Source organism: Stenella coeruleoalba, assembly GCF_951394435.1.
Source record: "Stenella coeruleoalba genome assembly, chromosome: 4".
In the NCBI taxonomy this organism is placed as follows: domain Eukaryota; kingdom Metazoa; phylum Chordata; class Mammalia; order Artiodactyla; family Delphinidae; genus Stenella; species Stenella coeruleoalba.
The window spans coordinates 75523976-75537453 of NC_137149.1; the positions used below are offsets into that span (position 1 = coordinate 75523976).

Sequence of the window (13478 nt, forward strand, 5' to 3'; positions counted from 1 at the left end):
GAAATGCCCAACACTAGAGGATTAGATAAGCCAATAGTGTATATAAGTAGCAAAGTTACTATATATATGGAGTTAGAAGTAATGCATTGGAAACATTAGAAATATAATCAGCTATGTAGGTAGACCATAAAAATATGGTGTTGAGTTAAAAGAGAGAGCAAAAAAGAGGGAGAGTGGGAGAACAGAAGAAATAGAATGAGATGTAAAACCTAAGAAGGGCCTTGTGTGCACTATGAATTAAGGAATGTGTTAACTCAACATGAGCCTAAAGACCAAAAAAAGGACTTGAATTAGAAATGAAATTAGAACATGAATTAGGACTTGAAATGAATTAGGACTTGAAATTAGAACACTGTTGGACTGCCCCATCTTTCAGAGCTTGTCTGTGTAATTCTTTCCAGTGTATTTTTTGCATAATGAGGGAATACTTCATGGCTCACCTAATACCCTTCATGCTGCAGCCTACACCAATCCCTGGGCTTGGTTTCTTCCCCAAAGGGCAAGGTGAATAGCTGGTCATTGTTCTCCATGACAGTACTCCACGCTTTTCAACACCATCATCAAATGGCTTTCTAGTCTTCTCTTATCCAATTTAAATAACACCAGGTCCTTTTGCCACTCTTTATAGACTTTGAAAAAATTATTTCGTCATCTAGGAGCTCTTTTTAGCTGGTTCCAAGGACTCTCCTCCCTTTTAAATTGTGGACCCCTGAACCGGGTACCATGCTAATGAAGGCAGAAGAGGCCTCCCTCTTTCTTCACTCCTGCTTCAAAAACTTCAGTTTTAGTCATTTCCAAAGGATGCTAGTCTATTGGGGCCAGCCAAAAAGTTCATTTGGGGTTTTCCATAAGATCGTATAGAAAAACCCAAATGAACTTTTTGGCCAAACCAATACTATCCACAAAGAGTGTGAAGAATACACAATAAAGTGATAGACATTTCTGGGCATAAATTATTGAATTAAAGATTTTTATAAAACAGATTCTACTCCTGAACCAATAGACTAGAAATCCGGAAAGGAGGCAGGGAATATAAGCCCTAGGGAAAATTGTTTATGTAAATTTCCTAAGGGAGAAACCTCACAGGAAGGAAATGAAAAGACATCAACAAAGACTAGACTATCTAAGCAGATCTGTCATGCTCTTAAGAATTACAGGAAATTTCCATCGTGATCCATCTAGATCTAATGGCTGGAATGACCACCATTAGTTTTCTGCCCACTGTACTCTAAGAGGTTAGAGCTGATCAATGTCTGCCTTATGTTGTTTATGACTTTGTTTTTGTTTTAACATGTAAAGATAGAATAGTTCATTCATGAAAGATCTGAGAGGATTTTTATGTTTGGTCACATTTTATCAAAACCACCAGAAGTAAATTACAAGAAATTATATGAGGGTGGGTAACAGTTAACTTCCCTACTTTCAAAAGAGCTTCTATCATGACCTAAACATGGCCATAAGCTAACAAGAGCCTAAAGCAAATATCAGAGTAAGCTGACCTTGTGATTAACGATTCCTTGAACGCTCAGCATTCATACTGAACTTCTTTTTAGTGAGCCAATATAAATAAACAGCTCTCTGTCCGGGCAGGACGGATACAGTGCTTCCCACAGGGAACCTGAGTCACAGCGGGAGTGAGTGACTCGGCAGAGAGGCCAGAATGAGGCATGGGGAGGTCTGGGCTCAGAGTCAGCTCAGCCTCCAACTAACCCTAAGATACAGGGCAACTCTCTTTACTCTCTTGTACCTTCATATACTGTATTCACAAGTGACCATAGAGTATATTGCTCATGGCCAGGAATTGTTGAGAATGCAAGGGGCCACTATTAATAATCCACTGGGACCAGTGATGTTTTAGGCTTTTACCTCCTGCTTTAAAATTCCATTATAGCTGAAGTAGAGCTGAAAATAGGACTGGGTTCCTGACCACCAGACCCCTACTCTGCTTCCCAGGCTAGGCTGTCTACATGGGACTGTAGACCTGTCTACACTGCCAGGACCTGCCTATACTGGGGTTCTGTGGAAGAGTGTTCACCATATCACCTAAAGATCAATGAAGGCATTTTCCCAGCAATTAAAAAGGACAGCCTGACCTGCACCTGCTTGGTCAGGCACTCATACATCCCAAACCCCACCTGTGTTCAGAATCAACAGCAATGGAACGCCAAATCCACATCAAGGTCACATGAAAGGCAGGGGAGGCCAAGGGAGCCAGGGCCAGGAAGGGGGCAGATGCAGACAGCCCCTGTGTCAGGACAGCCCCTTTTATTTGCAGCCTCAAGCCTGTTCTCCACTGGCCCGAGGCCTGTGGACAGGATGGGGTGATCCAGGGGCTGCCTTGGGATGCTCAGGTGTTGGGTTTTTTGGTTGTTTTTTTTTTTGGCCTCACCACGTGGCATGAGGGATCTTAGTTCCCTGACCAGGGATCGAACCCTCACCCCCTGCAGTGGCATCATGGAGTCTTAACTGCTGGACTGCCAGGGAAGTCCCTCCTCAGGTGTTGGTTTTTAACGGGCAGGTTAGTACTTCATAAATCGCTCTGGGCCACGGGCCACGTTCTAACAATTTCATCATTGCACAGCCCTGTTCACCTGGCTTTTTTAAAGTTGGAGGAAGCCATCAACAACATCAAAAAACTAATCCATGTTATAGGTCATGACACAATCTTAACAAAATGTGCCCAAGGGAAATAAGCCATTCCACACTAAGAGAATTTGGAAACAAAGATTAGGGGAAAATGTTTTTTAAAAAGTCATCCAAAGAAGGCAGAAATTCTGTCGCTGTTTTACAACCCTATTTCATCAGCGGTGCAAAAAAAATTTTTTTTTAATTTACTCATTAAAAAATACTTTTTTTTTGGTGAAACTCTGAATGGCAAGAAGAAGGAACATTTGGCTTCCGAACAGCAGCATTAAACCAATTTTGGGGTGTCGCCCTGGTGGCAACAGCCTAATCCTTTCCCCAAACACTTGGGTCCCCATATCCTTGGGACCCAGGATAATGCTTACTTTCCCCTTCCCCTCCTCACTGCTGTTCTCACCAATGAGGTCTCTGTGCCACCTGGCTCCCCACAGCCTGCAGACTCTACTTCCCCAGAGGGAGGCTAAGTGCACCCCTGACCACATCCCTCTTCAGAGGCTGGACCTACCTAGTACAGCTGCCACTTGCCAACAAGAGCTGCAGCAATCTGAGCTTTCTGTATGGAAGAAAGGGCCGTCGGAGTCACAGGAACTAAGGGGACCCAAGCTGCAGGACTGGGTCCTCAAGGAAAGAAGCCCCTTGTCACAAAGCCTGGGCAAGCTGTTCTGCCAGTGCCAGCCTTCTGCCCTGGAGAAGGAAGCTGGTAATATTTATAAAGCCCTGTGAGCAGAATGTATTGACTTTTTATCTCTACTGTAGTGACCTTAATGTGACTTTCCATTTCTCAGAAAGATAAATGAAATGCAGCCATCTCCGATGAGGACGAATGCATTTAACAAAGAATAGACTGTTGCAGAAAAAGAAATCTCTCAAGGCCCACAGTGTGCAGGGAGTTCCCTATGGGATGTGATTTGAGGATTTCTATTGAAAACTTCCAATTCTGGTATATTTTCCCCCAGCAAGCTGCTTGGGATTCTGACCAGTAGGGATTATAAATTTTGCCTAAAACTTTGATTCTCCTGATAACTCCAAATGGTAATGATATTTATATAACATTTCAAAGAACTCCCAGATAAACATTATCTTGCTGGAACCTATTAATATACCAGGGAGGGACATAACTCGTTAAACAATTATTGTCTATTATAACTTTTTTTTTTTTTTTTGCGGTACGCGGGCCTCTCACCGTTGTGGCCTCTCCCATTGCGGAGCACAGGCTCCGGACGCACAGGCCCAGCGGCCATGGCTCACGCGCCCAGCCACTGTGCGGCATGTGGGATCTTCCCGGACCGGGGCACGAACCCATGTCCCCTGCATCGGCAGACGGACTCCCAACCACTGCGCCACCAGGGAAGCCCTATTATAACTTTAATTAGTTTTCCAGAGCTGGGTAAGAAAAGCCCTAAGGGGATGAGACACTAGAAATTATCGGACTTGGAGGAGAGATGGGAAGTCACTTGAAACATGACCAGCTGGCCCAGGCAGAGCAGGTGAGGCGCTGTGGCCCCAGGGGCGGCCCTACAGCTACCCCTTCAGGGGCACATGGTGCCAAGGTGAGGGACAGGCAGGAAGAACAGAAACCACAAACCTCACTCCACTCACGCTTCTGCCTGTGCTGACCCGGAAATCACGATGAAAAAACCTTGTGGTGCTGAATCAACCCATCCCAGTGCTGAGAACCCGGGCTGGCTCCGCAAAGAACCACCTGGCTGTCCCCCGGAGCAGGGCGCCTGGTGCGTCCACTGCGGATCTTTTCAACGATTATAATCTTCTGGCTTAGACCAGATATTATGTAGGAAACAAAAGGAAGCTTTAGTTTTTGTTTTGTTTTTTGCGGTACACGGGTCTCTCACTGTTGTGGCCTCTCCCGTTGCGCTCACGGGCCCAGCCGCTCCGCGGCATGTGGGATCTTCCCGGACCGCGGCACGAACCCATGTCCCCTGCATCGGCAAGCGGACTCTCAACCACTGCGCCACCAGGGAAACCCGAAGCTTTAAGTTTTGAAACATCCCTTCTCACACGTTAGCACAATCCTTATATAATGTACCTTTGAGGCTCTAATTCCTCCCGCCTGCTGCCGGGAGCATGTCTGGGTTCTAAGGATTTGCTGGAAATGAGCCGGATACCCTATCCTAGCTAGAATTGGAAATGTGGTGTTGAGGACCTAGAAGTAATGGTCTTGGGGATCCCTCATCCTCTGAGGTCCTGTTGCTGTCCTCCCTGGGCCCTGGGACAGGGTGGTCGGGGGTTGTGTGGTCGTGTGGCTAAGGGCAGACCCTGCCCTCTCTCTGTGTCAAGTGAGGGGTTTGGCTGTCACCGGTTCTCATCCTCAACTGCACATTAGAATCACCTGGGGAGCTTTAAAAAGCAGTGCCAGGGGGCCACCCACCCAGGTGTTCTTATTTAATTAGTTGGGGCTGAGCTCAGTCCCAGGTATTTTTAAAAACAGTTCTCCAGGTGTGCAACCACTGCATTAGATGATCTCTGGGACCCTTCCAATTCTATAAAAGTCCACAATCCTGACGGTCTGGTCCTCCACTTTATTTTTTGAATGGATTTTTTTTTCCAAAAATACTCATTTTCAGTCTGTTGCATAGGTGAATCCTTAGAAATGCTTTAAATTGTTTAAAAAAGATGGATTGTTAAAGTATTGCTTGTTGAGTATAATTGGCATCTAATACTGCACGTTTAAAGTGTACACTCTGATAAATTTTCACATACGAGAAATGGTTGCCCAATCATGGTCGTGAACATACCCATCACCCCCAAACCCTCCTCATCCATATAACCCTCTTCTCTGGCTCCCCTTCCCTAGGTAACCACTGGCCTGCTTGCTGTTACTATAGATTAGTTTGCATTTTCTATCATTTTATACCATACAGTATGTACTATTTTTTTGCCTGGCTTCTTATTACTGATGTCCTTGTACTTGAGATTTCAAGCTCTTTAAGAACAAGAGCCACCTTTTATTTCTTGTCTCTTCCTCCTGGCCCCCAATTTATCTTTGCTCAGAGAAGCCCCTTAATCATTATTTGCTTAATGGCAATCAGACCTTTATGACCTTACAACTGAGCTTCAGTGTGGTGGCAAGAGGTGCCTCCTGTGTTAATGGTCTCAACTCCCCACTACTTCTCTGTAGCTTCCTAGTCAGCAGTTTCAGTTAAAACATAACGCATTTGTTTAAACCAGAGGTCTTCATTTAGCAGCACGGACTGCCAGGAGTCCAGAAAATGAGCATCAACATGAGTGTTGGGGGCAGGGGGCAGGGGAGCAACCTGGGAAAAGCTCTTGGATTTCCCCAGATTCTTAACCCAAAGGGAGGAACTATAGAATTCATGCCATGCTTTATTCCTTATTCTAGTCCTACATGCATTTTATGAATATGATATCTAATTATAAACCTTCTACTATCTGCTCCCCCAACTCTTTCCTTCCTCAGTCCCCAGTACCTTTGTTTTGTTCTCTGGGCTCTGGCTATGCTTAACCCTACTCACTAAATACACTCCAGGGCCCTGTTGATTGTCAGGGCTACCTGGGAATTTTTTGCATTCCTCTTACCTTTTAGATGTTCTCACCTAAGCTTTGTGGTGTGTTGTGCCTTTAATTCTTATTCCACTTTACTTAACAACTTAACTGGATACCTGGTGCTCAAATATCACAAACCTATTATTTCCTCAAAACCCCAGAGCATGGGATTCCTTTTCACCTTAAACAAGACCGATGTTTTCGTTGTTATAACTGTTAAGCGTTATGAGAACCAGACGTAACAACAAATAGCACTGCAAATTCAGTGGAGCCACCTCTAATCAATCCAGAGACACCTCCCCTTCTGGGAGTTTTGACTCCTTTTGGGTCAAAAAATATTTTAAAATGATACTATGTCTGATTTTACAGTAAGAAGTAGAATCGCAATATCGACTTCTAAATGACAGAAATTCATATGCCTCTGGCACGGTCATATAAGCGCTGGTTTCACTGTGTCTTTCAGATAGGAGAGAGCAAGAAAGACATCTCACCTGCTGGCCCAAAGGCCAACACGGACTCCCCCCAGCTCCAAATCCACCTCCACCCCACGCAGGTTCTCAAGCTTCTGATGCCTCACACCCCACAGCATTCTCTGGCTCCCCGCTTGGGGCCGGCTCTTAACTTCCATTCTCCCTTTCACCTCTACCTTTTCCCATCAGAATAGCAAACATGGTCATGACAGCATTTCAGTCCAATCTCTATAGAAGTTCATTCCCCTGCATGAAAACAAACCTCTGAAAGTTACTTACGTGGAGGTGGCAATGGCAAGCCCTGGATTTGGAAGCTAAATTGGCTGAAGCCAGCCTGCTTAAATAGCGAGGCTGGCTGACGCAGGCTGTGGGTAGCACGTTTATTTATGCCTGTGAGTGCACACTTAAGCGGGGACCTGAAAAACCTGCAGCATGGGCAGGAGGAGAACACCTGAGAGTTCCATCTCTCCTGGTTATTCAGGTTTAGTATTCAGGTGGAGAGTTCTGAGCATCTCATGGAACTTTCTCGGCACTGCTTCTTGTCCCTGATCTCTTTCTTAGCCGAGTCGATCTCTTCAGCAAGATCAGATGAAAGATGTGCGGCTAAGAGAAGGAAGAAACACCGGACCCTGGACCCTTGCGCTGTGCTCCTTATTTTGAGTGGGCTTCCAGTTAGATGTTGCCTCATTTCAAAACGTAGGCTTGGTGAGGATGATTTCACAGCTCTGCGGGCTGGATGCCAAGCTAAGAGCCTGGACAACTGCCCAATCAATGAAAAGTTGTTTTTTTTTTCCCAGGCACAGAACATACAAATAATAGTTATAAGGGAGGATCAGGCTAGCATGATACAATTTTAGGTCCCCTTAGAAAGCAATTTTAATTTCTTTCCCTCTGCATCTGGACTTCCCTCCCAATTGCCCCTCCCCTTCCTTTGTTAATGAAATTCCTATCTGAGAGTTGCAAGATTCCCCAAGAGAGCTCAAATAAAAAGCCAGTGTGTGAGCAAGGCTGTGGGAAGATGCACTCTCAGGGTAAGTGTTCAGTGGCTTGTATGACCATCAAAGGAAGTGCTCCTAAGGGTGAGTGTATGTGTGTGGGCGTGGGGACCCGGTTAGTCAGTGTTTATCTGGATTTTACAGCTAGATACAGCAGTCAACAGTCAATTGCACGACACTAAACACATTAAGTGGGTTTGATTTTAAGAGGATGAAGGAAGAGAGAGAGGGTTTGGTGAGATCATTTATGGGAATATCTGTGTGTGTTTGCTGGTACACAGCACAAACTGCTAAGTGCCACCCAGATATACACATCCTATATTTTTCACTTCACTGGAGCTAGAAAAGGCCCACTTGATTCTCTTGGGAACAGCAGCTGTATGTGAAAGAACAGCAGCAATCATTCAGAATATTTCTTTCTCTCTTGGAAAAGGGAATAATGGTTATAAAACATGTGTGGGAGAAAAGCAGAGACAGGGGTCTTAGCCTACCCCAACCCTGGTTACCAGAGGAATTCTTTTGTTTCTGCCTAATTCATTGCCTAACTTTGACTTCCAAATCTGGATTCTTGCCTCCCAGACTTCCTGAATGCAGGCTCTATGTCTTGTTCATCTCTTGACACCCACAGTGCCTGGCACAAATTATTATGACAATGACGGTGAGGATGACAATGATAATGGTGATCTAGAATCTAGAGAAACTGACTACGCGCCAGGTTCTGTGTAAAACACTTTACAGAGTTTGCTTATTTAATCCTCATAACTCTATGAGTTAGCTTCTTATTGCTTATTTAATCCTCACAACCCTATGAGTTTGTTTTACAGATGAGGGAACTGATACTCAGAAAAATTAAATGACTTTCCCAAGGTCACAGCAAAGGGTAGAATTTGAATCCAGATCTATCTGGTTCCAGTGTCTAGGTTTATACTCAGGACTGATTTGAAGAAATATTTTGAAACTTGCCTAAGAATGTTTTCACCTATTCTTCTGTGCTTACCTGTTTATCATCGGTCTCCCAGAATGTGATTTCCATGACCTTAATGACCTTGCCTACTTGTCCACTCTTGTAACCCCAGCACCCAGCACAGTGTATGGCACATGGTAAGGGTTTGCTCAATAAATATGTGCTATTTACTCAGTTTCTAAATTCCTTTGAAGGCTGTGCAAACCAACAGACAGATGGTCTGACATCAGCAGAGTCTCATCTTGCTTCAGACACATTTTTTTTGCTCTTGTATAATGCATTGGCTTCAAGCTGTTTCTCTTTATCCATGTATCATGGATATGAAACTAAAAGTGGCTAAAACCATAGAGCAGTTTTACATCAATTAAGAACTCTGCAGGTATGTGGTTTCAGGTTGTCCAGTGGTGTAATGAGGTCACCAAGAACCCAGGCTTTTTCTATCTTTCATTTTGTAGCCCCCAGTGTGGCAGTGTTGCCTCTCCTCATGGTGGCAATGTTGCTGCAGTAGCTCAGTACATTACATCCTTAAACAGGAACATTCAAAGACAGGTAGGAAGGGATGTGGGCCTTCTCCTTAGTATCTCTGTTAGAGAGGAAAATCTATCCAGAAGACTTTAGCAGTTTTCCAGTTATGTCTCCTTACTGAGAAGTGGATCAAATGACCACCACATTGGCTAAATCCATCATCTGCAAAGAGGAAATGAATCACACTGATCAAGCTTCATCTTATGGGCCCAGGAGAATGTTCCACATTCCCCAGACACATTTCCCTGATATCTAAACAAAATCAGGGTTCAGTTAATAGGGAGGTAGTTGAGAAGTGCTACCAACAGTTCTGCCAATGCAAGAAATCCTTTAAAGTATGATAACCTAAACATCTTTAGTGCTTAGGCACCAATCCTGGTCTCAAAAATTGGGTTTCACAATATCAGTTCTCAATTTCTGTGTGCTTTTTTTTTTTTTTTTTTAAGTGAGAAAACGCTTTGGCTCTCAGCAAAACTAAAACTATTTCATCGGGCTTCCCTGGTGGCGCAGTGGTTGGGAGTCTGCCTGCCGATGCAAGGGACACAGGTTCGTGCCCCGGTCCGGGAAGATCCCACATGCCGTGGAGCGGCTGGGCCCGTGAGCCATGGCCGCTGAGCCTGCGCATCCTGAGCCTTTGCTCCACAACGGGAGAGGCCACAACAGTGAGAGGCCCACGTACCATAAAAAAAAAAACCACAAACTATTTCATCAACCCACAAATAAGGGAAGTAGCTGGCCACAGTGATTTTTTTCTATAGGTTTAGATCTGAGGTCTTTATATGACCACTGATTTTCTGCATATCCAAGGAATAGCACACCATCTATCAGCCTCTCCTCTTCTCCTGTGTCAAATAGGATTGAGGATGCTGTTGACGTTTTAGAAACGTCAAGTCTAATACTGCAACTAATTATAAAAGATTGCAAAACAGGCTATAGGGGTTTAAGGTTCATTTTCCTGCTCCTCCTCTTGTCTATTATATTTCGGTGGATAACATAATCCTACATGTTTGCATCTGTCTCTGCCTCAGAGCTCCAGCTACTGCCTGGGATGTGTGAACTAGAAATATATGATTGATACAGTAATTCTCACATAGTTCTTTTTCTCCTGGTGGTTAACAAACTTCCAATTAATACCTGCAGATAGGTACTTTCTTCTCTTCGCTGTTCTAGACCTTTTCCTTGTGGTAAGCTTCAGGAATTCTCTTCTCGATTGTCACAATCAAGAGAATTAGGATGAAGGATGAGGTGAGCTAGATGTTACGCTCCACAAGGAAATAGCAATGTCTGGGGGTTGGCAAAAAAAAAAAAATAAGCTTTTGCTGAGTGACTGGAAGAATGGCGGAAAGGAAAGAATGTGGGCTTCTGAATCATTTAGACTTGGATTCAAGCCCCACCCCTGCCATTTACCATCCATGTGATCCAGGGAACATTGTATAACTTCTCTTAGACTCAGTTTCCCCAGCTGTAAAATGGGAATAATGACACTTATCTCACAGGTTTGCTGTAAGGACTATACATAATATAGGTAAATTATCTTAGCATAGTGTCTAGAACATAGTACATGATCAATAATTAGTAGCTACTGCTAATACTTAAAACAGGATGCCAGATTTTCCTTAGTCTTCTTTGTGGAGCCCACACACGATGGGCACAAAGTATTTAAACCTAAAACCCCCAAGTGCTACAGCAAACAGAGGTGATTGGTAGAGCCACATAGAAGGCAGTGATATCTGGACAGCTGTTCTCTTCTTGCCCAAAGCTAGAGATCCCTGAAGTGCAGAGAGCCACATTACGAATATGGAACATATGGAACGAAGCAGTGGTGCAGAGAGAGAAAAGCCATTCCTTGAGGGACAGAAAACTACCAAAGGCATTTAAGAAAATTCACTGTGAAGGATACAAACCTCCCAAGGGTCAAAATCTGACTTGTACAGAAGCAAATGGGGAAAAGCGGTAACCAGAATATAGAAGCATACTTGCTGAAAGTTCTGCCCCACCAGGTATGAACTTGCAGACAGAGAGACTGAGAATTCTCTACAGATGGTGTGGGAGTTCTGACTCCCAGAGTGCCCTTCCTGGTCCAGCCTGGCTGGGGTGCAGAACAGTGTGGGAAGTAGAAGAGAATCGGGAGACGACAGAGAATCTGGATCTGGAAAACGATGCCAGCTGGCCTGGGTTGGAGGTGTTTCCATTGGCTACTCCCGGCAGTGGGTTTCACAAGTTCCCTGGTGAAGAGGGACTGGAAGTCATGACATAATCACACTCTATTCGTTGTAGTTTGTTGTATACCTAGTAATGATTAGGTCATCCACTCGGTGAACTGCGGGTATTTCATTCTAAGTGTGGATTCCATCCCCTTACCTAACCCATCTGTTGTCCTCATGGAGTCCTGAGTCAGCTGATGATTGGGGGTTAAGATGCTGCAGCCTATAAGCAGCGCCCATGAATGAGTGGGCCTGGGCAAGGCGGTTCCCTCTGGCGTGGCCCATGCTGCCTTTTCTTCTCGTTGCATTTCGTTTCACCCGGAGTCTAATGAACAGGGAGGGCATGAGCATTGTTTTCCTTTGAAATCCCATTCATGCTAATGGTCAGAGGAGGGGAAGGCCCTTGGTAATGTGGAGCCTCCCCGAGGTCTGTGGAAGGAGGGTGGAGGGAGGCATCTCTCTTCACCCATGGATGACTGGCTTCGCCCATGACTCCCTCAGCGCTAGGACTGAACACCGCTGGCAGGAGCTGCAAGAGAAGCAGTGTGTGCCATTCTCAAGGGGCGGGGCAGGGTGGTGGGGGGACGGTGGATCCTCACCTGAGAGGCTTCCTCTTCCATGAATAATTGAAGGATGTTGCAGGTTGGGGCCACCTCGGCCTGCTTGTACTCCCCTAACACACGGGTAAGGAAAGAGTGTTACCACACCCACTACTGAAATTTCAGGGATGGGCCCTGTGCTTTTAGAAAGCAGCGGGTGGGGAGCAGGAGTGAAAAAAACAAAATCCTTAGGTAAAAACTCGCTTGACTGGGTGTCAAAGCCAGACACAGTCCTTGTTCTGACTGTTGCACGGGGGGGATCTTTACAGCCGCTTCTAACAGCGACTCACAGAGCCCCAGGCAGGAGACGAAGAGCAGCCCCACCTCCTCCCCATGGGTCCCCCCAGCTCTGAGCTCTGTTTGTTTAAGACACTTGACTTCTGTGAATGATTTTACTTGGGAGCAGAGGAAGAAGAAAGGAGGACTGAGCTAATAAAAATATATAAAGTTTGAAGACAGAACAAAACAATTTGCATGCTTTATAGAGTGGAGAAAGAAAGGGTTGAAAATAATTTGGGCTAAAATTGTGGATCAGCTGAAGGGAGAGAAGCGTTTTCATTAGAAGCTACAGACCTGGGCTTCCCTGGTGGCGCAGTGGTTTACAATCCACCTGCTAACGCAGGGGACATGGGTTCGAGCCCTGGTCCGGGAAGATCCCACATGCCGCGGAGAAACTAAGCCCGTGCACCACAACTACTGAGCCTGCTCTCTAGAGCCCGTGAGCCACAGCTACTGAAGCCCGCGTGCCTAGAGCCTGTGCTCCACAACAAAGAGAAGCCACTGCAATGAGAAGCCCGTGCACCACAACGAAGAGTAGCCCCCACTTGCCACAATTAGTGAAAGCCCGCACAGCAACAAAGACCCAGTGCAACCAAAAATAAATAAATAAATAAATTTATTTTAAAAAGAGAGAGAGAGAGAAAACCCCAGGAAAGGTGGGGAAAGAAGGAGGGAAGGGAGTGTAGATCATCTCTGAAAAAAATGTCTGAAGGTCTTCATTTGTGCTTTTGGCAAAAATATGCTGTGGTCTGATTTTGTTAACTAATTCAGTGCAATTCTGCTCTATGCATTTCAGCAAAACCCTGACTCCTCTGTGACCTTCTCTGAGGTCTCTGTAATGAGGCCCTGGCAGTGCAGTGGGCAGTGATTTGAGGTCTCCTGTAAAATGTCTTGTGATGTGACGCATTGCATAAAGAGTGGGGTGCACCCTTGTGTCTGGTTTTCACCTCTCTGGAGAGTCAGCTCCCGGATTCATCTTTCCAATGGTTCTGAGGAGCCTGCAAGAGGGCCTGCTGTCCTGAGTTGATCTCCCAAAGCTCACACCCCTGACTTTGTTCTCTGACTCAGAGGGAAATGAACTCTGCATTCGTCATGGTGCTGCCAGTGGATGCCCCATCTGTCCCAGGGCCAGATCTCAGGCTGAGGATGATTCAGGGTGGTACCAGGGTTCAAAGGAAAGGCTTTGGAGATCTGGTTCAAACCTAGGGTGAACAAGCTTCCTGGTTTTCCCAGAACTGTCCTGGTTTTAGCACTGAAAGTCCCATGTCCCAGAAAAC

At 45.3% G+C, this 13478-nt stretch overlaps 1 protein-coding gene and 1 long non-coding RNA gene across 2 annotated transcripts in view; one reads left to right on the forward strand and one right to left on the reverse strand.

Annotated features, from left to right (window-relative positions):
- Positions 1-7305, reverse strand: part of HOPX (HOP homeobox) — a 31705-nt gene extending 24400 nt beyond the window's left edge. Inside the window, exon 1 of the mRNA XM_079919166.1 lies at positions 6915-7305. The gene's annotated coding sequence lies outside the window, so the exon portion shown is untranslated. The remainder of the gene's footprint in view (positions 1-6914) is intronic.
- A 310-nt stretch (positions 7306-7615) lies between these two features.
- The window catches only part of LOC307185235, a 46838-nt gene continuing 40975 nt past the window's right edge, over positions 7616-13478 (forward strand). The window contains exon 1 of the long non-coding RNA XR_013827922.1: positions 7616-7666. This is a non-coding gene — a long non-coding RNA (uncharacterized lncRNA). The remainder of the gene's footprint in view (positions 7667-13478) is intronic.